The sequence below is a fragment of the Eurosta solidaginis genome, chromosome X (assembly GCF_040869045.1).
Source record: "Eurosta solidaginis isolate ZX-2024a chromosome X, ASM4086904v1, whole genome shotgun sequence".
In the NCBI taxonomy this organism is placed as follows: domain Eukaryota; kingdom Metazoa; phylum Arthropoda; class Insecta; order Diptera; family Tephritidae; genus Eurosta; species Eurosta solidaginis.
This window is the reverse complement of record NC_090324.1, coordinates 17144218-17171836: the sequence shown is the minus strand read 5'-3', so window position 1 is coordinate 17171836 and position 27619 is coordinate 17144218. Positions and strand designations below refer to the sequence as shown.

At 41.2% G+C, this 27619-nt stretch overlaps 1 pseudogene; it reads right to left on the bottom strand.

Moving 5' to 3' along the window:
• Positions 1 to 18665: 18665 nt before the first annotated feature.
• Positions 18666 to 25790, bottom strand: LOC137234799 (serine protease inhibitor 77Ba-like; annotated as a pseudogene).
• Between the last annotated feature and the right edge of the window lie 1829 nt (positions 25791 to 27619).

Sequence of the window (27619 nt, the reverse complement as noted above, 5' to 3'; positions counted from 1 at the left end):
CACTATTGGAATACAGCAAAAAGAGTTGCAAGCTACTTGGGAAAAAGCAGTGACCGCCCTCGACGAGTTACTTGACTCTGACACGCTTGAAGCAAAAAAGATTTCAGCGGTCAAGATCAAGAATAAGGCGGCATACGCCGTATTCCTGAGATGCATGTCTAACATGGCTGAACTTCCTGAAGCAGGAAATTGAAGCAGGAAAAAGATAGGGAGGTTATTCCTGAAGGAGAACGCGGGCGCGAACATAGTATCCGCCTGCCTGCTTGCGACGCAGAGGCATTCAAGGGCGATTACCTATCTTGGCCAACATTTCGGGACCTGTTCACGGCCATCTACAGAAACAACAGTAGATTAAGCCCGGTAGAAAAGTTATTCCATCTTAACCAAAAAACCCAAGGTGAGGCAAAGGATATCGCCAAGAAATGTCCCTTGACAAATGAATGCTACGAGACAGCCTGAAAAACTTGTGCAAGAGGTACGAGAATAAACGGATTTTGTTTAATTTAAAAAAGGTAGATAGCGAGAGCGGCAGCTCCATTAAAATGTTACAGCGCGACATAACCAATTGTTTGTCATCCCTAAAAAGTCATCAAATAGATGTTTCAAACTGGGATGCCATTATAACTTATTTATGCTCGACAAAATTGCCTGAGAGTACGTTGGCTCTATGGGAGCAGATCATTGACCACAAAACGGACATATCCAAGTGGGAGGACATGGACAAATTCTTGTCAAATCGTTTTCAGACACTTGAAACCGTGTCTGGTTTCACAGGGAATGTCACTTCTAAAGTGCAAAAATCAAACATGTCGCGACAATCGGCAGAAACCCTTACGAAAAGACTTGGTGCTTTTCAAACAAAAGTATCCAAGCAAACAACAAAATCAATGTGTAAAATGTGCAAATCTACGGAGCACAGACTATGCAACTGTTCACGTTTTTGCGATTTAACCTCGGTAGAAAGAATTACATTCGTTAAATCCACAAATGGCTGCCTGAATTGTTTATCCCTAGGACACACAGTGACGAGGTGCACCAGTTCGTACAACTGTTCCAAATGCCACTCTCGCCAACACACGCTCCTGCATGCGGACACACTTCAGCAACCGGCGGTGCGCAATCCTTTCAAAGATACGGATAATACCCCGTCAACTTCGGCAAAGGCGCGGAAAAGACAGGAATCGGGACAACCACCTTCCACTGCGAATGTCAAATCCTGCCAGCCAATTCCAGTACAGGTGTGCTATTACGAACTGCTCGCGTACACATTCGCCATAATGGAACCGACTTTTTAGCGCGGGCATTAATTGATTCTGGGTCTGAATGTTCCTTCATAACTAAAAGACTTAAACGTAGAATCAATTTGCCAGCGAAGAAAATGCATGGCCAGGTTTCAGGCACCACAAATACGGTGTCAGCTCAGGTGAAAGAAGCATCCAACATTTAATTACGTTCACCAGTGGATCCCTGCTTTAGCCTGACTACACCCGTTCTCGTTCTAGCTAAACTCACCGGGAATCTGCCGTCCTGCCATATCAACGCAATGGATATACAGGCATTCCCAGGTTTGGTTTTGGCAGGCAAGAGGTTCTGCGTCAACGAAGACGTAGACCTCATACTTGGCGAGACATATATCCCCAAATTATAATCAGCGGTATAAAAAAGAATGCACTAAATACACTCTTGGCCCAATAGACAGTGTTCGGTTGGATACTACCAGGTCGAATAGAAGCACCGAGTCCAACGAAGAACATCATGTCATTCTATAACGAGGTTGCGTTAGACAACCAATTGAAAGCTTTCTGGGAGGTAGAAAATCTGCCCAAAAATAAAATATAACAAGTAAGGAAGGCTAAGTTCGGGTGTAACCGAACATTACATACTCAGTTGAGAGCTATGGAGACAAAATAAGGGAAAATCACTATGGAGGAAAATGAACCTAGGGTAACCCTGGAATGTGTTTGTATGATATGTGTATCAAATGAAAGGTATTAAAGAGTATTTTAAGAGGGAGTGGGGCATAGTTCTATAGGTGGACGCCATTTAAGGATATCGCCATAAAGGTGGACCAGGGCTGACTATAGAATTTGTTTGTACGATATGGGTATCAAATGAAACGTGTTAATGGGTATTTTAAAAGAGAGTGGGCCTTAGTTCTATAGGAGGAGACCTTTTCGATATATCGCCATAAAGGTGGACCAGGGGTGACTCTAAAATTTGTTTGTACGATATGGGTATCAAATGAAAGATGTTAATGAGTATTTTAAAAGGGCGTGGGTCTTAGTTCTGTAGGTGGAAGCATTTTCGAGATATCGCCATAAAGGTGGACCAGGGGTGACTCTAGAATTTGTTTGTACGATATGGTTATCAAATAAAAGGTGTTAATGAGTATTTTAAAAGGGCGTGGGCCTTAGTTCTATAGGTGGACGCCTTTTCGAGATATCGCCATAAAGGTGGACCAGGGGTGACTCTAGAATGCGTTTGTACAATATGGGTATAAAACGAAAGGTGTTAATGAGTATTTTAAAAGGGAATGGGCCTTAGTTCTATAGGTGGACGCCTTTTCGAGATATCGTCATAAAGGTGGACTAGGGGTGACTCTAGAATTTGTTTGTACGATATGGGTATCAAACGAAACGTGTTAATGGGTATTTTAAAAGGGAGTGGGCCTTAGTTCTATAGGTGGACACCTTTTCGAGATATCGCTATAAAGGTGGACCAGGGGTGACTCTAGAATTTGTTTGTACGATATGGGTATCAAATGAAAGGTGTTAATGAGTATTTTAAAAGGGTGTGGGCCTTAGTTCTATAGGTGGACGCCTTTTCGAGATATCGCCATAAAAGTGGACCAGGGGTGACTCTATAATGTGTTTGTACGATATGGGTATCAAATTAAAGGTATTAATGAGGGTTTTAAAAGGGAGTGGTGGTAGTTGTACATGTGAAGGCGTTTTCGAGATATCGACCAAAATGTGGACCAGGGTGACCCAGACCATCATCTGTCGGGTACCGCTAATTTATTTATATATGTAATGCCACGAACAGTATTCCTGCCAAAATTCCAAGGGCTTTCGATTTCGCCCTGCAGAACTTTTTCATTTTGTCTACTAAATATGGTAAGTGTCACACCCATTTTACAAAGTTTTTTCTAAAGTTATCTTTTGCGTCAATAAACCAATCCAGTTACCATGTTTCATCCCTTTTTTCGTATTTGATATAGAATTATGGCATTTTTTCATTTTTCGAAATTTTCGATATCGAAAAAGTGGGCGTGGTCATAGTCGGATTTCGGCCATTTTTTATACCAATACAAAATGAGTTCAGATAATTACGTGAACTGAGTTTAGTAAAGATATATCGATTTTTGCTCAAGTTATCGGTGTAACGGCCGACCGGAAGGACAGACGGTTGACTGTGTATAAAAACTGGGCATGGCTTCAACCGATTTCGCCCTGTTTCTGTGAAACAGTTATCCTCCTAGAATCTAAGCCCCTACCAAATTTCCAAAGGATTGGTAGATTTTTGTTCGACTTATGGCATTAAAAGTATCCTAGACAAATTTAATGAAAAAGGGCGGCGCTACGCCCATTTTGAAATTTTCTTTTATTTTTGTATTTTGTTGCATCATATCATTGCTGGAATTGAATGTTGACATAATTTACTTATATACTGTAAAGATATTAACTTTTTTTTGTAAATTTGACTTAAAAAAAAAATTTTTTTAAAGTGGGCGTGGTCGTTCTCCGATTTGGCTAATTTGTATTAAGTATATATAGTAATAGGATTAACGTTCCTGCCAAATTTCATCATGATATCTTCAACGATCTTCTGTGAAACAGTTATCCTCCTAGAATCTAAGCCCCTACCAAATTTCCAAAGGATTGGTAGATTTTTGTTCGACTTATGGCATTAAAAGTGTCCTAGACAAATTTAATGAAAAAGGGCGGCGCTACGCCCATTTTGAAATTTTCTTTTATTTTTGTATTTTGTTGCATCATATCATTGCTGGAATTGAATGTTGACATAATTTACTTATATACTGTAAAGATATTAACTTTTTTTTGTAAATTTGACTTAAAAAAAAAATGTTTTTAAAGTGGGCGTGGTCGTTCTCCGATTTGGCTAATTTGTATTAAGTATATATAGTAATAGGAGTAACGTTCCTGCCAAATTTCATCATGATATCTTCAACGACTGCCAAATTACAGCTTGCAAAACTTCTAAATTACTTTATTTTAAAAGTGTGCGATACCACGCCCATTGTCCAAAATTGTACTAATTTTCTATTCTTTGTCATAAGTTCAACTCACCTACCAAGTTTCATCGCTGTATCTGTCTTTTGTAATGAATTATTGTACTTTTTCGGTTTTTCGAGATTTTCGATATCGAAAAAGTGGGCGTGGTTATAGTCCGATATCGTTCATTTTAAATAGCGGTCTGAGATGAGTGCCCAGGAACCTACATACCAAATTTCATCAAGATACCTCAAAATTTAATCAAGTTATCGTGTTAACGGGCGAAAGGACGGACGGACAGACATGGCTCAATCAAATTTTTTTTCGATTCTGATGATTTTGATGTATGGAAGTCTATATCTATCTCGATTCCTTTATAGCTGTATAATAGGGCGGGTCGATTTAAAAATCGCTCATTGCTCTGTGAAAATCGTATTCTATGGATCAAAATAAGAAACTTTGCCGAAGGAACCATACCTCTAAAACGAATTCCGGTGCCCCCCCCCCCCTTTGGGTCGAACTTGTGGGTAGGGGCAATTTCAATTCTCCCTGCTGTGTCTTGTGGTGGCTTAAAAAAACAACACAAGCAATTTTACGATCTGCAATTTTGTCACAGCGATACCTTCATTTTTTAAAACGGTTGAATAAAAAACCCACACAACTATGTTTACGACATGCAAATGCATCATCATCAAAACGCTAATTTCTAATAACTTTTTTTAATTTCTTTTCTATTACTAAGTTAAATTCATTTTTTCATTTACATATGTTCTGACTAATTAAATTTCTAAAGATAAAAATAAACTCCAAAAAGAAAAAACATAGGCATTTCAAAGTGGGATTTTTCAAAATTTGCCCCTACGACCCAAAGGAGGGGGACATCAGAATTCGTTTTAGAGGTATGGTGCCTTCGGCAAAGTTTCTTATTTTGATCCCTAGAATATGATTTTCACAGAGCAATGTGCGATTTTTTTGCCTCCCCACAAATCGACCCGGCCTACTGTATAACCAACCGTTATCCAATCAAAGTTAATATACTCTGTGAGCTCTGCTCTACTGAGTATAAAAAGAAAAGGAAAGTTACTGCGAACAATTATTTAAGGAAACAACGAAACGAAATGAGAGCGGAATGTATACCGTGTCACTACCTTTCCGGCAGTGTTACCCTAACAATATTAATATAGGACCGATCGAAGCGAGCATGCTCTCAATGCTTTCGGAAAGAGGGACGACTAATAAAAAACCCAGAGTTAGGTAGAGAGTATGTTCGGGTGTTGTCGGAGTATGAAACGCTTGGACATATGAGCAAAATAAAAAAAATATCTTATCCGACGATTCGGATCATTATTTCCTGCCCTACCACGCCGTTATTAAAGCAGAAAATACCACTACAAAGGTACGCGTAGTATTTAATGTCTCGAGCCTTACGGCCAATAGCTTAAACGATATCCTCCTCCCAGGCCCAGTTCTACAAGCCGATCTACCCACCCTTACCTTACGATGGAGACTATACCGTTTCGTCTTCAATAGCGACATCGAAAAGATGTATCGACAAATTTGGGTGAACGAAATGACACCAAATTCCAACGCATTGTGTACCGCACCTCCCCGAATTATCCTATTAGTCTATACGAATTAAAGACGGTTACCTTCGAAGTGAATTGCGCTCCATATCTCGCGATAAGAACGCTCCTACAACTGGCAGACGACATATCAAATTCACACCCTACAGCGGCTAGCATACTGCGAGAAGACATGTATGTAGATGACGTGTATACGACCACATCGACCATTAAAGCCAGAGATGAAATTCGTCAAGTCCTACACTCAGCGAGCTTTCCACTTCGCAAATGGACATCCAATTCAGAGGATATTCTTAGGAGCAGACCTGCTCAGTGAAAACTTCCTGGCATTCGAAGATACCAGTTCAGTGAAAGCATTGTGCATTCGATGGAATGCCCACTCAGATTTATTTTATTTTAAAGCAGGGACGCTGAACAACCCGGAAAACATTACGAAGAGAGCGATATTATCGGCAATCGCTAAACTTTTCGTTTCCTTAAGATGTCTGGCACCAATGGTCATTGTGGCAAAAATACTCATGCAGAGTATTTGGTTAGAAGGCACCGCTTGGGACGAACCAGTAGACCAGTACGTTGGAAAAATGGAGAACCTTGATCGACCAATACCATGAGATCGATAAAAGAATGATACCTAGATGGGTAAACTTTTCTCCAGGAACCGACATCGATATCCATGGATTTTGTGACGCATCCGAGAAGGCTTATGCAGCAGCCGTTTACATGCGCGTCAAAACGGATGATAATGTCTGCACAAACTTGCTTCTAGCCAAAACCCGATTAGCCCCATTGAAAACTCTTTCTCTTCCACGTTTGGAACTTTGCGGAGCCGTCCATTACGTTGGAAAAATGGAGAACCTTGATCGACCAATACCATGAGATCGATAAAATAATGATACCTAGATGGGTAAACTTTTCTCCAGGAACCGACAGCGATATCCATGGAGTTTGTGACGCATCCGAGAAGGCTTATGCAGCAGCCGTTTACATGCGCGTCAAAACGGATGATAATGTCTGCACAAACTTGCTTCTAGCCAAAACCCGATTAGCCCCATTGAAAACTCTTTCTCTTCCACTTTTGGAACTTTGCGGAGCCGTGCTGTTAGCGGAAATCGCTAAATCAATTTTCAGGAATGTCAAATTGGGGCCAGTGAAAGTCCACCTTTGGATGGATTCAACCATCGTCCTTGCATGGATAAGGAAACTGCCCTGTTCTTGGTCCACTTTCGTCGCACATCGGATCACCAAGATCATCGACGGAAATAAGGACTGGTCGCACGTAAATTCAAAATCAAACCCAGCAGATTTAGGCAGCAGAGGATTAGCTGCGTCTGAATTGGTCAACAATTCGTTGTGGTGGCAGGGACCTTCTTGGCTGCAAGAAGACACTTCCCAATGGCCAGCACAAGAAAATGACTATATCACATCCGTAGAGGAAAAGAAGGCGAAGACCTGCGCAACGACATTCTACGGATGTTTTCCATCGCTTTTCTGACCTACCTAGGGCTTTACGGGTGCTATCATACGTTATGAGGTTCTACCGAAGAACTCACCCCGAAACAAAAAATTCATTCCATGTCATGTCGCACTTAATATCCCCTGATGAAGTTAAGGCCACTACACGACTTTTAATTAAAATCTGTCAGAAACAACATTACAGTTCAGAATATAAAGATTTAAAGGCCGGAAAACCAATTGAAGGGAAAAGTGCAATACTCTCACTTAATCCCTACCTAGACCAACATGGCATCATACACGTAGGAGGGCGACTCGAAGACCTAGCTTTTAATGAACGCCACCCAATCCTCCTCCCATAAAACTGCAGGTTATCCCGTCTTACAGTCTTAATGTTTCATCAACAAAATCTGCATGGGGAAAACCAACTCATGTTACGTCTGATACGCACCCAATACTGGATACCTAACATCAAAACCATGATTAGGGCAACAATTCACAATTGCAAAGTTTGCACTATACACCGAAAGCGTGCTCAGACCCAACTTTTCGGTATTCTCCCTTGCGAACGTACGACATTCAGCCGTGCATTCACGAATACTGGAGTCGACTTCGCCGGACCCTTTGACATCAAAAGTTACCGCGGCAGGGGCTGTCGCCTATCCAAAGGCTCTATTTGCCTTTTCGTGTGTTTTTCCACACGAGCAATTCATCTGGAGGCCATTACTGACCTCAGCACACCACCCTTTCTCGCGGAATTTGCCCGTTTTGTATGTAGGCGCGGATGGCCAAAAAATATGTACTCCGACAACAGTATGAACTTTGTTGGAGCGTCACGATCCTTGCGATCAGAATTGAAGACTTTCATCTCACAAGCGCGAAAGAACGCTGTCCCAAAATATAGCCACCAGCCACTCACGTGGCATTTAATCCCTGCGGGCGCTCCCCATACGGGAGGGCTGTGGGAGGCTGGAGTGAAAAGCTTCAAAAGCCACTTCAAAAAGATAGCCTCACCACACAAATTCACCTTCGTGGAATTCCATACACTCTTGTGCCGCATCGAGGCATGCCTGAACTCGCGGCTGCTCAGCCCGGCATCCAATGACCCAACGGACCTAGATCCGCTTACCCCAGGACACTTCATCACGGGCAGCCACCTACTGGCTCCGCCAGAACCGGATGCTAGTGAGAGCTCTGCCTCGATGATCAATCGGTGGCAGAAACTCAAAGCCCTCCATCACACTTTCTGTAAGCGATGGAAAACCGAAGAACTATCCGAACTTCAAAAGCGTGTGAAGTGGAAGCATCCCAAAGAAAATATAAAAGTAGGAGATCTCGCTGTCCTCAAAGAAGGTAACTTATGGAATGGAGGTTGGGTCGAGTTGTCAACGTACACCCCGGCGACGATGACCGAGTACGCGTAGTCGACCTCAAAACCGAGAAGTGTCAAGTCAGACGACCTTTGGTCAAACTGATCCTTCTTCCAACGGAAGATACGGATTGCGAGAAGGCTAAGAGGTCCTCCTTACAATCCCTCCGTTCCTCCATATCCCTACTTTAAAAAAAAAAAAACCCAGCTCTCGTTCACCCGGAACGAGGCCAACCAACAACCCTAATGCGGACTCCCCATCTGCCAAAAAACACTTTTTTTAATGTTTACAGGATCAAGCCCAAATTCACTCGCTCACCCCGAGCGAGGACACCAGAAACCATACCTCTCCCTCGTTATCCCAGAAAGCCTACCGCAGAACCCTACCGCAGATATTCTATCTGTCACAGAACACATATGTACTCGGCTCAAAGCACGACGCCGACAAAATTTACTAACAATCATCCCATCTCCTAAATTCTGAGTGGATTGGAAAATCTGATAAGTATCCACTATGAGTAGATAAGCACAATGTAAGATTGCTATCAATTAGTTTTTTTTTAAGGTAAAGTTCCTTTGCGAATTGTTGCGTTGCAAAATCATTATCTTAGAGTTTTCTTTGTGACTGTTCAATATTTGTTTCCTAGAGTTTTACGTTAAATTCGAAGCATTTTCAGAAATGCTTGTTGGGAAATCAGACTTCAGTTCCGCCTCAACCTAATGCCATAACCTGGGTTTACAAAAAGGGTGAAGCAAGCATGTTACTTACTTTCCGGTCGCAAAATTTCTCGTTTTATAATTTTCTCTGCTTTACTTCAACCACAACTCTGCTAATCTCTCTACATCAGTGAACACCCCGTAACCATTTCTGCGGCGGAATTGTATCTAGAATCTGTGGCATTTGGGGGAGAAACATGTATAGACCAAGTACCACTAAGTTAAGTGAACATATCGCTATAAATACACGCTCACCTAACGATAGTTTATCCAAAAACCATCGTACCCCTTTGGTTATTTCTCACCAAACACGTTATAATATGTTCACTTCGCCTACGCATTTTGATTTCTAGTTGTTAGTTGTATTCAGCAACTCCAAATTTACAGCGGATACGTATAAGTCAATCCTTGGTCTACTAAGATTTTTACGAGGTCTTCCTACCTACTCTTAAACACAAATTTTGATTTTAACATTTGATCATGACATGGAAAATGTGCATGAGTTCAGAAAGGTTAATACTTTCAGACTGGGTTTCACTCTGGTTATGGAAACTATGTCAAGAGACACCGCGTGACCACGGTATCGCGACAACTCTAGGTCGTCGGGTGTTTACGCGGCGTAGGCTGCCACCCGTCCCCTCTCCTCCTTGTACATACGTATATCTCTGAATTTATTTACAACCCATAGTTTGTATTGTATTCGATCAATTGAATTGTAATTTATATTGAAATATCCCTAGAATCAATGCATTGTATCTACCCTTGAATTCCCTATTGGGAATCCTAATGGACGTGTGGCAGCCTCCACCGCGCAAAATCCACCAATCCGAATTCGCCGCAAGTACAGGATGGCGATCTGGCATGATCGCCACCTGTCAAAAAAAAACCACCACCCTTTTGGCAATGTATATAAAAAATTTGATCTTGGAAAGCTGAACATTTTCTTTTTGTGTGAAAAAAATTATTCTTATTGTGGTCATTTGAAAAAAATCAAACCCAAAATCTTGTGCTTTCAATTCACCATAATTTTGTAAATTTGTTAAATTTCATTTTCTGCAAATGTAGCAGTCTTCTCTGTAAAACCAAAAAAAACCATCGTTTGTTTTTTCTACAAAATATCAACGTATTTCGTTGCTATGCGACATTCAATATTTACTTTTATTACAATAATATAATCGCTAAAGTGAAGTGTACTTAAATTGTTTGAATTGGACGTGATAAATAAATATAACTATACAACTTCGCAAAAGAGCGAAGCAAATAAGCTGTTGTAGTTTTATCGATTGATTTACCGCACTGGTGGAAAAAAAATACAAGTACAAAGGAGATTTAGGACGAATTTCATCGTGATAGTTCCATTGTCAAAAGTTAAGTCGAAAACAGATCAAGGGAATCGCTCTTCATTACGGTGAGAAGCCGCTACGTGATTAAGAAACAAAGCGTTTAAGCTTAGGACGTATTCCACATAACGCCATCGAAGTAGCTACCGCGCAAGGAAGCCACCTCCAAATAGCCACCAACCATCTCCACACGGCGGCAACCCCCTGAAATACCCGGATAAGTCTCAAATAACTAATGGTCCTTCGTCGCCATTGACGAAACCAGCCTCTTAACAATACATACACGTACATATATTAAGTATATCCCCCGCCAAATCCAAATTTCTCCCGCCAGAATTATAATTTCCCGCCAAAAATAAAGTTATATATATATATATATATATATATATATATATACATTCTCACCCCCATATATACACATACGTGAAAGCGGTGCATTACAAACCGGCAAATCGCACACTCATACTTTCACAAAGTTTACTTGTGTCCCTTGCGGTATAATTTAAATACATATCACCACTTTTACATTGTTAGCGACACCCAGCAAAAAATTCAGCCACATTCACATTGTTTGAGATACCCAGCAGCAAATTCTGCAGGTCATTCCAACTAGTCCAAGACAACTCCCAATTGAGTCTAACTGGTCCCAGCCTACTATACTATCGACAAATAGTAAAACTTATCCCTTTGGTTTTCCCTCATAAATAAACACCAGGCAGTCCCAAAAAATAACCAAAATAGCTAAAATAAAATTAAGCAAGTCCCTGTTCAGAATGGCTACCGTGGTCGAAAATAAATTTATATCCGAAACGGATCTCTTTACTGATTACTGCGCTCGGTTCGGCACAACCCAGATCGCAGATAACACCGAGGCATCCTAAAAATAAAAGATAAAAATATCGATGTGTTCTTGGAAAGGGTACAGAGCGCATATGACGCCGTCGTAGAGTCAGATGACAACGACCTTCCCGAAGACTTTAAGACCTCAGCCTTCAATAAATACCGCGCCTGTCTTATAGCGTATGAAGACACAAAGGCAAGAATAGGCGATCAGCTCCAGCTAAGGGTACTAAGCAATCCCGTCCCCGCTACAACGACCACTCCCCAAGAAAATTCCGGGATGCACCTCAAAATACCCGCTTGTGACACCGAAGTATTTTACGGGAGTTATGATCAATGGCCGTCCTTCCGTGACATGTTCACGGCGGTCTATATCAACCACCCCAAACTCTCGAGCGCCCAAAAACTGTACCACCTCAGGTACAAAACCCAAGGAAAAGCCGGCCAGATAGTAAAGCAATTTCCACTGAGTGATGACAACTTTGCTCTGGCTTGGGAAGCTCTTAAATCCCGTTATGAAAATAAAAGAGTCCTGGTCGACAATCAAATAAAAGTCCTCATGAACCTCAAGCCCATTCCGACTGAAAACAGCGAAGGCATTCAGCGACTGCAATCTTCCGTTAATAACTGTCTCCAGATATTAGCAACTCAACAAGTCTCGACAGACAGTTGGGACCCCATATTAATATATCTGGTAACCTCAAAACTGCCGGAAAATACAATTACGCTTTGGGAGCAATCTTTAAGCTCCAGAAGAGACCTACCGAACTGGTCCCAAATGGATCAGTTTTTGACTACTCGCTACGAGATAGTGGAAAGGGTGGATCAATGGCGACCAGCCAAATCCCGATACAATCCACCCTCCACCAATTTCTCAAAGCCTCCCTCAAGGCAAAACAATCCCCAGTTCAGGCAGGCTCAAACCCCTAACCAAAACCGCAACCCCCGCAGAACAACAACTACTCTCAAACTCGCACAAATGCTCATGTGGCCGAGCATCAAAAAGTATACACCTGCAGAAAGTGCAAGCAGAACTCCCACACGCTACAAAGCTGCTTGCATTATAAAAAGCTGGCAATCCCTGAACGGAAAAAATTCGTGAGAGAAAGCAATCTCTGCGAAAACTGCCTGTCCCAAACCCACCTCGTAAAAGATTGCACAAGCACAAGAACGTGTCTCCACTGCCAAGGTCGCCACAACTCCACTCTCCACGATACCGGAATATCACACCAAACCAATGGCCCTCGAAGAGCGGCAGCCCAAGTAGCAACTACTCAGGACGTTACCAACCCAGATCCAAACGAGGAACTTCCCACCACCTCAAACGCTGCCCGCATCCAATCTTTGCATACAGAAAACGATAGCAAGATTATTCTCCCCACAGCGATAGTGTCCATAGAACACCGAGGGTATTGCTTCAGGCTCAGAGCCTTAGTGGATCAAGGGTCAGAGCGTAGCTTCATCTCGTCGAAAGCTCAAATCAAGCTAGGCCTCCCATATACCCACTCCCTATTTGAAATATCGGGAATGGGAGGCGGAGTAGTACAAACCTCCAATAAGCTATGCTCACTGACCCTAGTCTCAAATGATCACAAGGTGAAAATAAAGGCCCAGACAATAGTGCTACCTCGGCTCACTAGGCAACTCCCAACACTCAGGCTAAATAAGGACCAAATGCGTAAATGGTCCCATCTCAAGCTAGCAGACCAGAACACTCAGAACCCCTCCCAAATTGATCTGGTATTAGGCAGTGTTCTTATCCCACAAATAATGATAAATGGCATTGAAAAGATCTCGCCCACACTGCTAGCACAAAACACGATATTTGGCTGGATAATAAGTGGCCAAACCCCCGAAAAGGTTGGATCACACTCCTCTCAAGCGTGGGAAGTGACGAATGTCCAGCTGAATGAACAGCTAAGGCAATTCTGGGAAATCGAAGAAATACCCAGAGTGCGAGTGGAAACCCCAGAAGATAAAATGTGCGAAGAATTTTATCAAAGCACAACCACTCGCATGGATAACGGTCGATATATGGTTCGGCTCCCATTTAAATCAACATTCCCGAACGATATCGACATAGGTCAATCCCGTGCTGCAGCCCTACGACAGTTCCACGGCATGGAACGTTCCCTCTCAAAAAAGGGCGATCTCAAGCAGCAATACGACCAGGTACTCGAAGAATATTTGTCCCTAGGACACATGGAAGAATGCAGTCCCAATGAAATAAAATCCCTGGGTAAATATTGCTCATTCTATTTCCCTCACCATGCAGTCGTGAGGCCAGACAAAAAGACAACAAAAGTCAGAGTTGTGTTCAACGCCTCCAAAAAGTCGGGTTCCGGTCACTCCCTCAACGATGTTTTATGTACCGGACCAACCCTCCAACCCGATCTCCGACTTATGTTGCTGAAATGGCGAACATATAAATATGTGTTTAATGGCGACGTCGAGAAAATGTACCGCCAAATTCTCTTGCACCCCGATGACCGAGACTACCAACGGATAATATTCCGAACCCCCGAACACAGTCCAATAAAGGACTACAAGTTAAAAACGGTCACCTTCGGGGTTAACTGCGCGCCTTTCCTGGCTATTCGCACTCTACACGAGCTGGCGAAAGACATAGCCGATTCCCATCCACGCGCAGCCCCAATACTAAAATCCGAGACGTATGTTGACGATATTTTATCTGGCAGTCATGATTTTCAATCAGCCGAGCAATCCCTAACAGAGACTATAGACGCTCTCAATTCAGCCGGCTTTCCGCTAAAAAAGATCACGGCAAACCATCCCAACATCCTCCAAAAAATATCGAAAACTGATCTGCTGGAAACAAACTTTCTCGAGTTCGAAAAGACTAGCACAGCCAAGACCCTGGGCATCCAGTGGAATGCCCTAACGGATACATTCTCGTATACCGTCGACTCAAATCCGGCATCCACTGCAGCCACGAAGCGGCAAAACCTCTCCTCTATTGCGAAACTTTTCGATCCCGCAGGGTGGCTGACGCCCATAATGATCAAAGCGAAGATGCTCATGCAAGAATTGTGGTTAGATGGGACCGAATGGGACGAGAAGGTTAAACCCATCCGTCTAGCCAAATGGGCGCAGTTCTCTCAAAACCTTCCCTCTATCTCAGCCATCCAGATACCCCGATGGATGAATTTTACGCCCGATCAATACGTTGAGCTCCACGGATTCTGCGACGCCTCAGAAAAGGCTTATTGCGCAACCCTGTACCTAAGAAGTACCGTCGGTACTCAGGTCTACTCTCACCTTATAGTGTCCAAAGGCAAAGTGGCTCCTCTCAAAACTATTAGTCTGCCACGCCTGGAGCTATGCGGAGCGCTCTTATTAGCAAAATTAGTCGCAGTAGTCCAACCCCATCTCGGCCTAAGTCAAAAAAAATTAATCATGTGGTCCGACTCGGAAATCGTGCTAGCCTGGCTGGAAAAGCCACCCCACTCGTGGAAAACTTACGTCTCTAACCGAACAGCGCAGATCATAGACCTCGTTGTAAATGTCCCTTGGCGACATGTGCGAAGCAAAGACAACCCCGCGGATCTTGGAACCAGAGGATGCAGCCCCGACGATCTCTCTAACTCATCGCTATGGTGGAATGGTCCAGAGTGGCTTTCCCGACCCCCCGAGGACTGGCCAACACCAACGGCCAGAAATATTGTACCCCCCGAACTTCGCCGAGTCGAATCACTGCATGCAGCGGAAGATTCAGAAGACTTCTTGGAACGGTTCTCCTCCTATTCCCGCGCCCTACGCGTAACAGCGTACGTGTTAAAATGTGTAACTCGGCTGAGAAATGCCGTAGGAGGCAGTCGTACCCCTAACGATCCCGCCCTCTCTTACGCCGACGTCATGCGCGCGAAAATCCGTCTGCTGAGCTTGACTCAGTCGAAATTCTTCGCTTCCGAAAGAGCCTCCCTCGAAAATTCAAAACCAATCGGAAAGCGAAGCCCCCTACTGGCACTTGATCCCTTCCTGGACACAAACGGGATTCTCCGGGCCAACGGAAGATTAGTAAACGCCGACATGACCTACAATGAGTGTCATCCCATCATTCTCCCCGAAAAGGCTAGATTTACTATCCTTTATATAAGGTTCCTGCATGAGATCTTCCTCCATGCGGAAGTCCGCCTCCTGCAACAAGCTATGAGGAAGGAATTCTATACCCCCCTACTCAAACCTCAACTGAAAAAATGTATTTTCCAGTGTAAAGTCTGCACCATCCATAAGCGACAAACGCAGTTCCAAATAATGGCAGCTTTTCCCCCCGAACGATGCACTTTCGCGCCCCCCTTCACTACTACTGGCGTAGACTTCGCCGGCCCGTTTCAAATCAAAGCTTCGATGCTCCGATCTCCAACCCTCGTAAAAGGTAACGTGGCCGTGTTCGTTTGCTTCACTACCAAGGCGATCCACCTGGAATTGTGTTCGGATCTCACTAGTAAGGCTTTTCTCGCTGCCTTCGCCCGGTTTGTAGGGCGTCGAGGGTACCCGAAGCAAATGATGAGCGACAACGGCACAACATTCATTGGTGCTAAGCGAGCTACCGAAGTAGAGTTCGTCACCTTCCTCAACGAAGTCTCGACAGATATTGTCCAAAAGTATGCGCCACAAGGCATCGATTGGAAATTTATACCCCCGGCGCACCCCACATGGGCGGATTATGGGAATCTGCCGTCAAAAGCTTTAAAACCCATTTTAAAAAGGTTGCCGGAACACACAGCTTCACCTTTGAAGAATTCTCGACTCTATTAATTCGTATCGAGGCCGTTCTCAATTCTCGCCCTATCTCCCCGCTTTCCCAGGACCCAGCGGATCTCACCGCCCTCACACCTGGCCATTTTCTCCGAGGCGCACCCCTCCTCGCCATCCCCGAGCCGAACTATGAACACCTCTCTATGATCAACCGTTTGGACCGGCTGAAAGTTTTACATCACCAATTCAGCAGACGCTGGAAGAATGACAATCTCATGGAGTTGCATAAGCGTTATCGATGGCAAACCGCTCAACCTCCCCCTAAAATCGGCAATCTAGTCGTCATCAAAGAAGACAACCTACCCCCTACCGAGTGGCGCCTAGGACGCGTGGAAGACACCCATCTCGGAAAAGACGGCCATATCCGAGTAGTCGACGTACGCACCCAGAATGGCGTACTCACCAGGCCCATCACAAAATTGTGCTTTCTACCGCCCTCTGAGCCTGACTCAGGCCCACAAGGCTCAGTAACATCCCCAGAAGATAATACAGTCCAACTCCCTGTGCTATCGTAAAATCAACAGAAACAATCTTAACCCCTACCAACGCTCACTTCCAACCTCACGAGTGACTAAAACGTAATTCTATCCTATCTTCCTCAGATGGATCGTCAGAGCCCTCCTGTGCCAGCACCACGCCGTTCGCTGCAATCGCGAGTCATAGTGCCCGATGCCCCGTCACGACGCATCAAACCCACGGTGGCCGATTAGCGCAAGTGCCGGCTATGCCTACAACATCACGCTCTGTCGGTGTGTCCTCTCTTCAAGGCAATGCCAGCTCACCAACGGAAGACCATCGTCAAGGCACACCAATTCTGTGCAAATTGCTTAGCATTATCGCATCGCACCCACGACTGCAACTCAAACGAACGATGCCGGGACTGCGGGGGCTTCCACCACACTCTGCTACACCGCGACACCGGAGGCCGCCAAGCACCGCCCGTAGAGGAATCCCTTCCACAACCACGCCGCCACGTCGCTACATATCCCCATCGCCGACGTCCACAGCAGACTACTATGGCTAATGGTCGCGCGCCAAACGCGCATTCAACCCCGCGACCCAAGGTTGGAGATCGCACGATACGATGCACCGCAACCGGATTGGGCACATCCACGTACAAAAAAAAGGTTGGAAGGATCCTCACCAAGGAAGCCGTCCGGGCTCTAACCGAGTTGCAACACACTTTAGGCGCTTAATACGCCTAGGCGGGCCAGGATGTTTACGCGGCGTAGGCTGCCACCCGTCCCCTCTGCTCCTTGTACATACGTATATCTCTGAATTTATTTACAACCCATAGTTTGTATTGTATTCGATCAATTGAATTGTAATTTATATTGAAATATCCCTAGAATCAATGCATTGTATCTACCCTTGAATTCCCTATTGGGAATCCTAATGGACGTGTGGCAGCCTCCACCGCGCAAAATCCACCAATCCGAATTCGCCGCAAGTACAGGATGGCGATCTGGCATGATCGCCACCTGTCAAAAAAAAACCACCACCCTTTTGGCAATGTATATAAAAAATTTGATCTTGGAAAGCTGAACATTTTCTTTTTGTGTGAAAAAAATTATTCTTATTGTGGTCATTTGAAAAAAATCAAACCCAAAATCTTGTGATTTCAATTCACCATAATTTTGTAAATTTGTTGAATTTCATTTTCTGCAAATGTAGCAGTCTTCTCTGTAAAACCAAAAAAAAACCATCGTTTGGTTTTTCTACAAAATATCAACGTATTTCGTTGCTGTGCGACATTCAATATTTACTTTTATTACAATAATATAATCGCTAAAGTGAAGTGTACTTAAATTGTTTGAATTGGACGTGATAAATAAATATAACTATACAACTTCGCAAAAGAGCGAAGCAAATAAGCTGTTGTAGTTTTATCGATTGATTTACCGCACTGGTGGAAAAAAAATACAAGTACAAAGGAGATTTAGGACGAATTTCCTCGTGATAGTTCCATTGTCAAAAGTTAAGTCGAAAACAGATCAAGGGAATCGCTCTTCATTACGGTGAGAAGCCGCTACGTGATTAAGAAACAAAGCGTTTAAGCTTAGGACGTATTCCACATAACGCCATCGAAGTAGCTACCGCGCAAGGAAGCCACCCCCAAATAGCCACCAACCATCTCCACACGGCGGCAACCCCCTGAAATACCCGGGTAAGTCTCAAATAACTATCGGGAAAGTAGCAAAATTAAAATGTCTCAGAAAAGTAGAGCAGTGGCTCCAGTCGAGAAAATATAGTATTAAACAAGAATTACTTGGTCAGATCTCGAAGAGGTCGCATACAAATTATAAGTTTGTTTTTTAGTACCTTGTCTTAGCGCTTTGCACAACAGCTGTCACATACAAACGTTTACAAGTTTCTCATTGAATATTTCTCTTAGGCTCAATTTTTCTAGTGGACCGCTCAATGGAAATGTTGTTGCTGTATTGAAGCGAGGCAAATATACTTCAACTTCTTGCTCATCATAGCCCAAGGCTTCCTCTTGAAGTTTTCATAAAATGGAGTGTTCGCCAAGCGTCTGCAGATTAGGTGCCACTTGTGCCACCGAGATGCCTTTATTCGGCAAGACTGCTAGCATACACAAACGATTCTCATTAGCATAGGGCAGTTGTAGTACATGTCCTTGTAAATCAGGCATGCTTGTATAATTGAATTATGCGATTTGCAACATCATGTCTAATTCCCCAAAAGGCGTGCCGTTCATATCATAGAAGGTTTCTCTCTTTGTGTCGTTTCTATCGCAAGTAAACTGCCATTGGCCCTTAAAGTATAATGTTGAAGTCAACAATAAGTTCGCATCTATTATGTAGTCTTTAGAAATAGCATTTGTTATTAAACCTTTCGCTTCTGTGCTTATTGCAGTATTGATGGCATTCTCAGTTGCTTTGGTTGAAGTTTAAATGTTGCACCCGCGCCGAGTGGCAAGACGTGAGTGTGCTTTTGCAATCATGACTAATTTGTTCATATGCATTATAATAAATTGCCTGTAAATTCTCCAACTGCACAGTGGCTTCCTTGCGTTGCAAAAATTGTTGCACTACATTGAATGCTTGTCGCAGTATGGGTCGCTCTTGGCTTAGGTGCAACACAGTGCCTAGCCCATTCAACGTATTACCAGCTGCTGCTTCCATCAATAAAAGTAACAATGCTCACACCGAAAATGGTGAAATAAGAAAACCTGCATTGCCCACTACATCGGCAAGTTTTACAAAACGTTCTAAGCTAAATTTCTCGGCACCTGTCACTATGCTTAAGAACTGTTTATTACTCGCTTGAAGTAACAAACTTGTATTTTTCAAGTTGGTACATATTTCACTGGATACTAGCGGTAATAAAAAGAATGAAAAAATGGTTTAAATCATTCAATTTATGTCCCGTTTGTTTCAATTCAGTGGAATTTACATTATATACATAGGCATGTATAAATGTTCGTGAGTATTTCTTTTTTCGTTGTTTTGCCTTTGCTGCTAGTTCACTTGTACCAGTGCGCGGACTTTTAAAGGAAAAATGTTGGTAGACGAAAATTAAAATTGTAGTAGTTGGTAGATTTTGTCCAAGAAAACAACAGCCAGAGTTAATATTTGTACAACACAATTCATAACTTATTGCGGAACAAATAATGCACATATCACGAAAATAACACTTATAAAAAATATGCCTATATGATACTCACTTTTTCCTGTATTGTAAGCGTGAAATCCTGACGAAAATTTAACGAAGCGTCTAATTACTTACAACCATAATTTTCTAAGGTACTGCCACAAGGTAACCAATTTCGGCATGTTATCGTTACTTAAAACCTTTATTTTTCGTTCAAAATTATTAACGAAGAGAAAAAAAACTGATGAAAATAGCGCAGAAAGATATTCGCGTGCTCAGTTACTACCTTTATTTCATAAACAAATTTATTTCTTGTTTAAATTTGATCAACAATTTTTCAAATTTGACTGGTTTGGTCAGTGTCACCTCTTAATATTAGTTGGGTGTACTCGGAAATTAAATATGCTTACCAAATGACCTCAATATTCAGTTTCAATGCGAACAGATTGAAATATTGGTGGATTTTTGGGATTTGGTGATAAAAGTAGTCGAAGAGGAAAATGGGTCAAAAAGTTGGTAAATCTACCAATGCGGTAAAGTCCGTGCACTGGCTATTGTATACTTATACCACCGTATGTACATATTTTTGCCTATTTTTTTAGTGCTGCGTCAAATGACGCACGCTGGTACCGAAAACCCGCAAGAGAAACAAAATCGGGATCGGCTTTTTGACCCATACTGACGACTCGGGCAGTCCCAAAAAATACTTACGTACCAAAATAAAGGCAAAAACCTCATTTAAAAATAATTATGCCGCCGGTACGGCTTGGTTTTTTTGGCTGGGGGTAGGACTTGTTGTTTCCAACAACAAGCATTACAAACAGTCATGATTAAGGCTTCGGTACAAGAAATCCGAGTCCCGAAGCTAAAGAGTACCGAAATGAAAAGAATAAGTCTCTAAATTGGAAAAAGTCAACTGTTTCTACTGGCTTAGTGTGCTACTGCCCCAGTTACCTAGTTTGTTTTTCAAGGACAAGCAAATATATACATGTATATATACATTCGCACGCCACAAACTCACCATACCAGCTATCAGCTGACCAATAAATACACGACAGGGTTGCATGTTACATTTAGCATAATTGTAAGTGCATAGAACGCGTCGTGGAGAACGCATCGCAAATCAGCAAATTCATGTCAGGTGATGGTAAATGACGCATCTCCGCTTGGTAAAAATTGAATTTAATATCGCGGGTTTAACCATCCAATTCATATGAGCACAGGCAGTTGGTGGACTTTCGATTTTAGTTACGATTTTCGCTATTCGTCATGAGCTGTCGCACAAAATTAAATGCATTACTTCGCCGGCCTATACGGTCCGCTTAAACTCGCTTTATGTATCTATTTTAAAATACGTTTTTTTAATAAAATAACACTCTTTTTCAGACGCAATAATGGAATATTTACTGCCTAACTTAAATATGCAATGACTTGGGTGGGTGGCTTGGAATCACATCCGTTCCAACCTCCCACGCTTATCACGAAAACAAGTAATTTTGCGCTGGTGGCTTGGAATCACGTCCGTTCCAACCTCCCACACACCGAAATCTTACTGGTTTTGTTAAAATGCATAAGCTGCTCGAAATCACGTCCATTCCGACAGCACTAACTAATAATCTAATACCTGCTTAGAATCTGTGCACTATCTCGAGAACAAGCCTCACCCAACCAACCTCAGGACCACTCGCCTAATCACATCCATAAAATGCCGCAGTCGCCCTGAGAGCGATACGACAAGTTAGACGGCGGAACGGAGACCCGGCCTCTTCGTCCAGCACTGAAAAGCCTCAAAAACCTGCGAGTCTGGAACGGATACCTCTGCCTCTTCGTCCAACCAAAGAACTGAAATTCTGGAACGGAGACCTCGGCCTCTGCATCCGAAAAAAAAAACAAATGATAGCAAAAAAAAAATTGCGCCAGTCTGGAACGGAGACCTCGGCCTCTTTGTCCAGCCTCATTGGCCTTCGACCGTACATATATTATTTTATGAATTTCTATATTTAAGAGTTACGTATAAACCAATGGCAAGAAATATGCACTTATATCGGTTCATAACCGCTAACTTTTCATCCTAGCTTAGGTGGCATGCTGAGCAAGTTAGGAAGGATTCCCGGCGATCCGCCACGCTGGCGAACTTCTCATTTATATTAAGTTGAGTTTTTAAGGCACTTCTTTTTTTCTCGGTCTTTTTCAGCGGTCGGAGATCATTGGTGGAAAACGATGTTGCGTATCGCAAGGGGGGCGGCATGTTTAGGCAGGATACCTAACTTTTCCGCATCTGATTGCGATCCCCCTAATGCAACTCTGCAATTCTATACTCGATACTCGACTTTAACTTATAGCCACCCACACCATCACCACCACATGCATGTGCATGGATGTACATGCACGTGTATGTGTGCTTTTTGTCAGCACTCATGCATATGCATGTCGGGGTTGATGTGTGGGGGCCTTTCCCCTCCAAAACGAAGGATTTTGCGGATCAACGGTTGTCGCTTTCGATACAACCGGCCTCTTGGATTTTAGCAGCCAACCAGCTCACATATGCCGCCAGCGATCTCTGCCATTTTTCTACAATACAGTCAGGTAATATTGTAGCCAAGTTGTGTTACTTCTACCCAATAAAACATATTATTATAACGAGAAATTCTCGTCTTCTCTTATTTATTTTCAAATACACCCGCTTATTGAGATCGACCCCGGTGCACCCACCTACCTCTAAGAGCAGTCGCACTCCGGCCGAACAGCAACAGTTGAGGAAAAGAAAGCTTTCATTAACATGTGTGCAAATTCTATTAGAGAAAACTACAGCGATGATCCTCTAGCACTTGAAATATTTATATACAAAATCGAATTACTTGAAGAGTTCGCTGATGTAAATTTAACTGGTACTTTTATAGCCTCCAGGGGTAAAGCCCGTGAAGCAATACCGAGGCAAGTAAATTCAGTTAATGAAATTAAAGTAGCTCTACGTAATAGGATCAAACCAGACAACTCGAAAGTTGTAGCAGGGAAAATTGCAGCGTTGCACGTTAACAATAACAGTTATACAGATTTTGCCAAAAAAGTTGAAGATTTAGCTGACTCAATTGAGCGGTCTCTTATTATTGAAGGGATCACTCAAGCGAAAGCTCATGAAATGGCAGTCGAACAAACTGTTAACGTGTGTCGTTTAAATGCAAAATCCAATTTAGTCAAAACTATTTTAGCCTCAACGGCATTTACTGATCCGAAAGACGTAGTTGCGAAATAACACAGCGTCAAGTTTTAGCTTTTCGATCACGTGGTAACAATACATTCAGAAATTCACGTGGTAGTTATCGAGGTTTTTACCCAAATCACAGCTGTACTGGTTATAGAAATAACAGTTCATTTTCATACAATAGCAACCGTAACGGTAACAATAATCAGAGATATGGAAATTATAACGGAAATAGATACGCGAATAGCAACAAATTCCAATTCAAATACAAAAACCAGTAACAATAGAAATAACAATTCAAGATCATCAAACGGTAGAAGTAGAAATGCAAACGTTCGCGCTTTAAACGCGAGCGCCCATCAGGAGCGAACACTGAGGGAGGACAAACTGAGCGAGTAAGCGAATTTCCTCCACCAGTAGGCATCTATTGTTTAAATTTAAGTTACTCAGATTTCATAGAATTACAACTTAACGAGTCACAAAAATTTTGTTCTTTCTTAGTAGACACTCCAGCAGACATTTCTTTAATAAAAATATCATGTCTAGACAGTAATAATTCCTTAAATGCAAACGACATTATTAACATTACCTGTGTCACTTCCAATTCAGTTTCTACTTTAGGTAAAATTACCGTAAATCTAAATTTTTCAAACTTTTCTATTAAACATACTTTACATGTAGTAGATGAAGACTTCAATATTCCATCCGATGGCATATTGGGTAAAGATTTTCTGAAAATTAAGAAATGAATTATTATTATGAAAGAAATAGTATTTCCTTTTGGGTAGGTAATGAAAAAGTCGCGATACCAATCCTACATGGAACAGAAAGGACAGTTGTATCATTCCTCCAAGATGTGAAATTTTTAGACTTTTTGATTTAGGAGATTCACCCGAGCAACTTTTGGTGGACTCGCAGGAAATTGAAAAAGGTGTTTTTACAGCGAGGTGCATTGCTAATTCCAGTAACGCAATAACTAAAGTCATAAACACCACGGATGATGTCAAGTATGTGAAAAGAAACAGTATTTGGACAGAAAAACTTTCAAATTTCAATGTTTATACAATTAAAAAGACAGAAACAGAAGACAAACGTACGAAAAAACTGATTTCAATTTTAAAAAATCAAATACCTCAACATGCTCCAAGTAAATTAATTGACCTTTGCATAGATTATGCCGACATTTTCGCTCTTGACACGGACAAAATGACTTTAAACAACTTCTACGAGCAAAAATTAAGACTGACAGACAACGAGCCGGTATATGTTAAAAACTATCGATTACCATACTCTCAACGCGAAGAAATAAATCGCCAAGTAAATAAACTGTTAGACAACGATTTGATTGAACCCAGTTACTCCAATTACAATAGTCCTTTGATTGTAGTCCCAAAGAAGGATACTAATGGTGAAAAAGCTTATTGTATGTGCGTAGATTTTCGCGCAGTAAACAAAAAACTCATCGCTGATAAATTTCCACTAGCTAGAGTTGACGATATTTTAGACAATCTCGGTAGAGCAAGGTATTTTTCGACCTTAGATCTTTTTTCGGGATTTCATCAAATCCACTTGCATCCTGACTCACGTGACATTACTTCTTTCTGCACTGACCGAGGTGCATTTAGATGGAAAGTGCTTCCATTCGGTTTAAATATAGCACCAAATTCATTCTCACGAATGATGACAATAATTTTTTCGGGTATAGCACCCAACGTCGCATTTATGTACGCTGACGATATTATCGTCATAGGTTATAGTGAAGCATACCATATTAAAAATCTTTCAAAATATTTCAATACTTGTAGGTCTTTCAGTCTCAAACTTAACCCAAATAAATGCAACTTTTTACGACCAGAAGTTGCATTTTTAGGTCACAAATGTTCAGCCAAAGATTTGTTGTCAGACGACTCCAAAATAAACGCAATTAAGAAGTATACAAAACCAACTGATAAAGACGCGGTACGACGACTCGTCGTGTTTGCAAACTATTACAGAAGGTTTATACCAAATTTTGCATCTCTGGCAGAGCCTTTAAATCGATTAAGCAGAAAAAGACTTGAATTTGTATGGAATGAAGAGTGCGAAAGGGCATTCGTATCTTTGAAAGCAGGATTACTTTCACCAAAATTACTTCAATACCCAGATTTTACTAAACAATTCCTGTTTCTGTGGATGCTTCTGCAACTGGATGTGGCGCTATTTTAAGTCAAGAACACCAATGTAGTGATTTACCAATTTGTTTCGCTTCTAAAGCATTTAATAAAGCCGAACAGAAAAAACCAATTATAGAGTTGGAACTCTTAGCTATTTACTTTGCAATCAAGCAATTTCGACCATACGTTTATGGCACCCATTTTATTGTAAAGTCAGATCATAGACCTCTAGTATACCTATTCAACATCAAAGACCCCTCTTCAAAACTTTCAAGAATAAGGCTGGAACTAGCTGAATATAATTTCACTATTGTATATATTAAGGGTAATTCAAACATTAGTGCTGATGCACTGTCGCGTATTGCAATCGATGAGATTAAGGAATCGAACAAACAAATTTTAGCAGTACAGACAAGATCAAAGAAAAAACAGGGAAAACCTTCATAGGGAAACAGAAAAAACGACGAAAAACCACTTACTTTACATGTCTACGACAAATTTTCATTTAATTTTTCATAACAAATACCACGGATAAGATTTGAAATTACTTACGATAAAAATAATAAAGCAACAAATTTAAAAATTTTTGTGCATATCAAACATAAAAAACTCGAGTTACTTAGTTTTGAAATTGCTAACGAAATAATGACTTTAGAGAAATAACTTTCGAGGCTTGAATCAGAAGCCAGCGAAATCAAAATTAAGCAGATTGAATGGCATAAAAACGATATTTTGTTCGAACATTGCACTATTACAAATTTCAAAAATATTGGAAATAAAATTTTAAAATCATTAGAAATTATCTTATTTGATCTACAAGGTATAGATACAATAGGACCTCTTCTTGAGTCCAAACACGGTAACAAGTTCGCAGTTACCATGATTTGCGACATGACCAAATATCTGGCAACAGTTGCTATACCAGACAAATCAGCAAAAACAGTCGCTTCAGCAATCTTCGAAACATTTATTTTAACCTACGGCGTAATGAACGCCATAAAATCAGATTTAGGTACAGAATTTAAAAATGAATTATTTAAAGAATTAACTAAACTTTTAAATATTAAACATAATTTTTCAACCGCATACCATCACGAAACTGTTAGTACAATTGAACGCAATCATAGAGTTTTTAATGAATACTTACGTGCATATTTAAACAATCCTTTCTATGATTGGGATATTTACTTAAAATACTTTAATTTCCTACACAATACAACAACTAGCACAGTTTTCGACAATAAATTTTCTCCCTTCGAGTTAGTATTTAGTAAAAAGGCAATTTTGCCTCATGAATTACGAAAGGAAAAAATTGATCCACTTTACAATGGCGAAAACTATGCTAAAGAAATTAAATATAGAATGCCAAAAACACATGAAATTGCAAAAAATTTAATAATTAAGAATAAAATACAAACCAAATCGTTTTATGATAGAACGGCAGGACCATTAGCTATTAAAATAGGCGATGAAGTTCTCTTACAAAAAAAACCACGCCACAAACATGAAAATATATACCAGGGTCCTCTTGTTGTATTAAAAATTAACGACCTTAATGTTACTATTTTTGATGAAACAACAGAAAAAGAAATAACTGTACACATAAACAGAATAAATAAAATAGATTAATAACTATTAGTTATATAAAACTCATGATGTACATAAAATATTATATAAACAGCCAATAAGGCAAAAATAAAACCTACAATATTCTATATGGAAAACTATTTTCTAATAAGTACTTATATAGTATATATATACTTTTTCTAATATATAGATAAGAAATTGATGATTTCATAATTGAATTGTGTTATAAACAAAAAAAAAATAAAAGAAAATAAGTAAATACTAATGTAAGGTTAGTGAGTTAAAAATCTAAAATAAGGCTGATCTAACTATAAAATGTAAAATTGCTTCGAATGAGCAAATTGCAAAAAGGAAGTTACACTCTAATTTTCGTTCATTCGAACCAATTTATATAGTATTAAAGAAGAATGTTACCAAATTCTTCTTTTTAAAGGAAGGATGATATAAGGAACATAAGCCTTACAGAAAAATATTATAAGGTATTCTATGTGGTTGGGCCTTAAGTTGTATTTGACAGGCGCGTGTAGGTGGCAACGCGCATGTCAAGTACAACTGCGGCCCACATCACTTACATAAAAAAAAAATTATGTAGACAACATAATTTTCGCTTGCACACACGCTGGACGATTTGTGTATCCGTTCTTAAAAATAAATAAACGGGAAACCTAAAATTTAATTTAATTTGAGTATTTTTATTAAATACACGGAAACGTGGCGAGGACGACTGTCACGCTAAGATCTCTACGC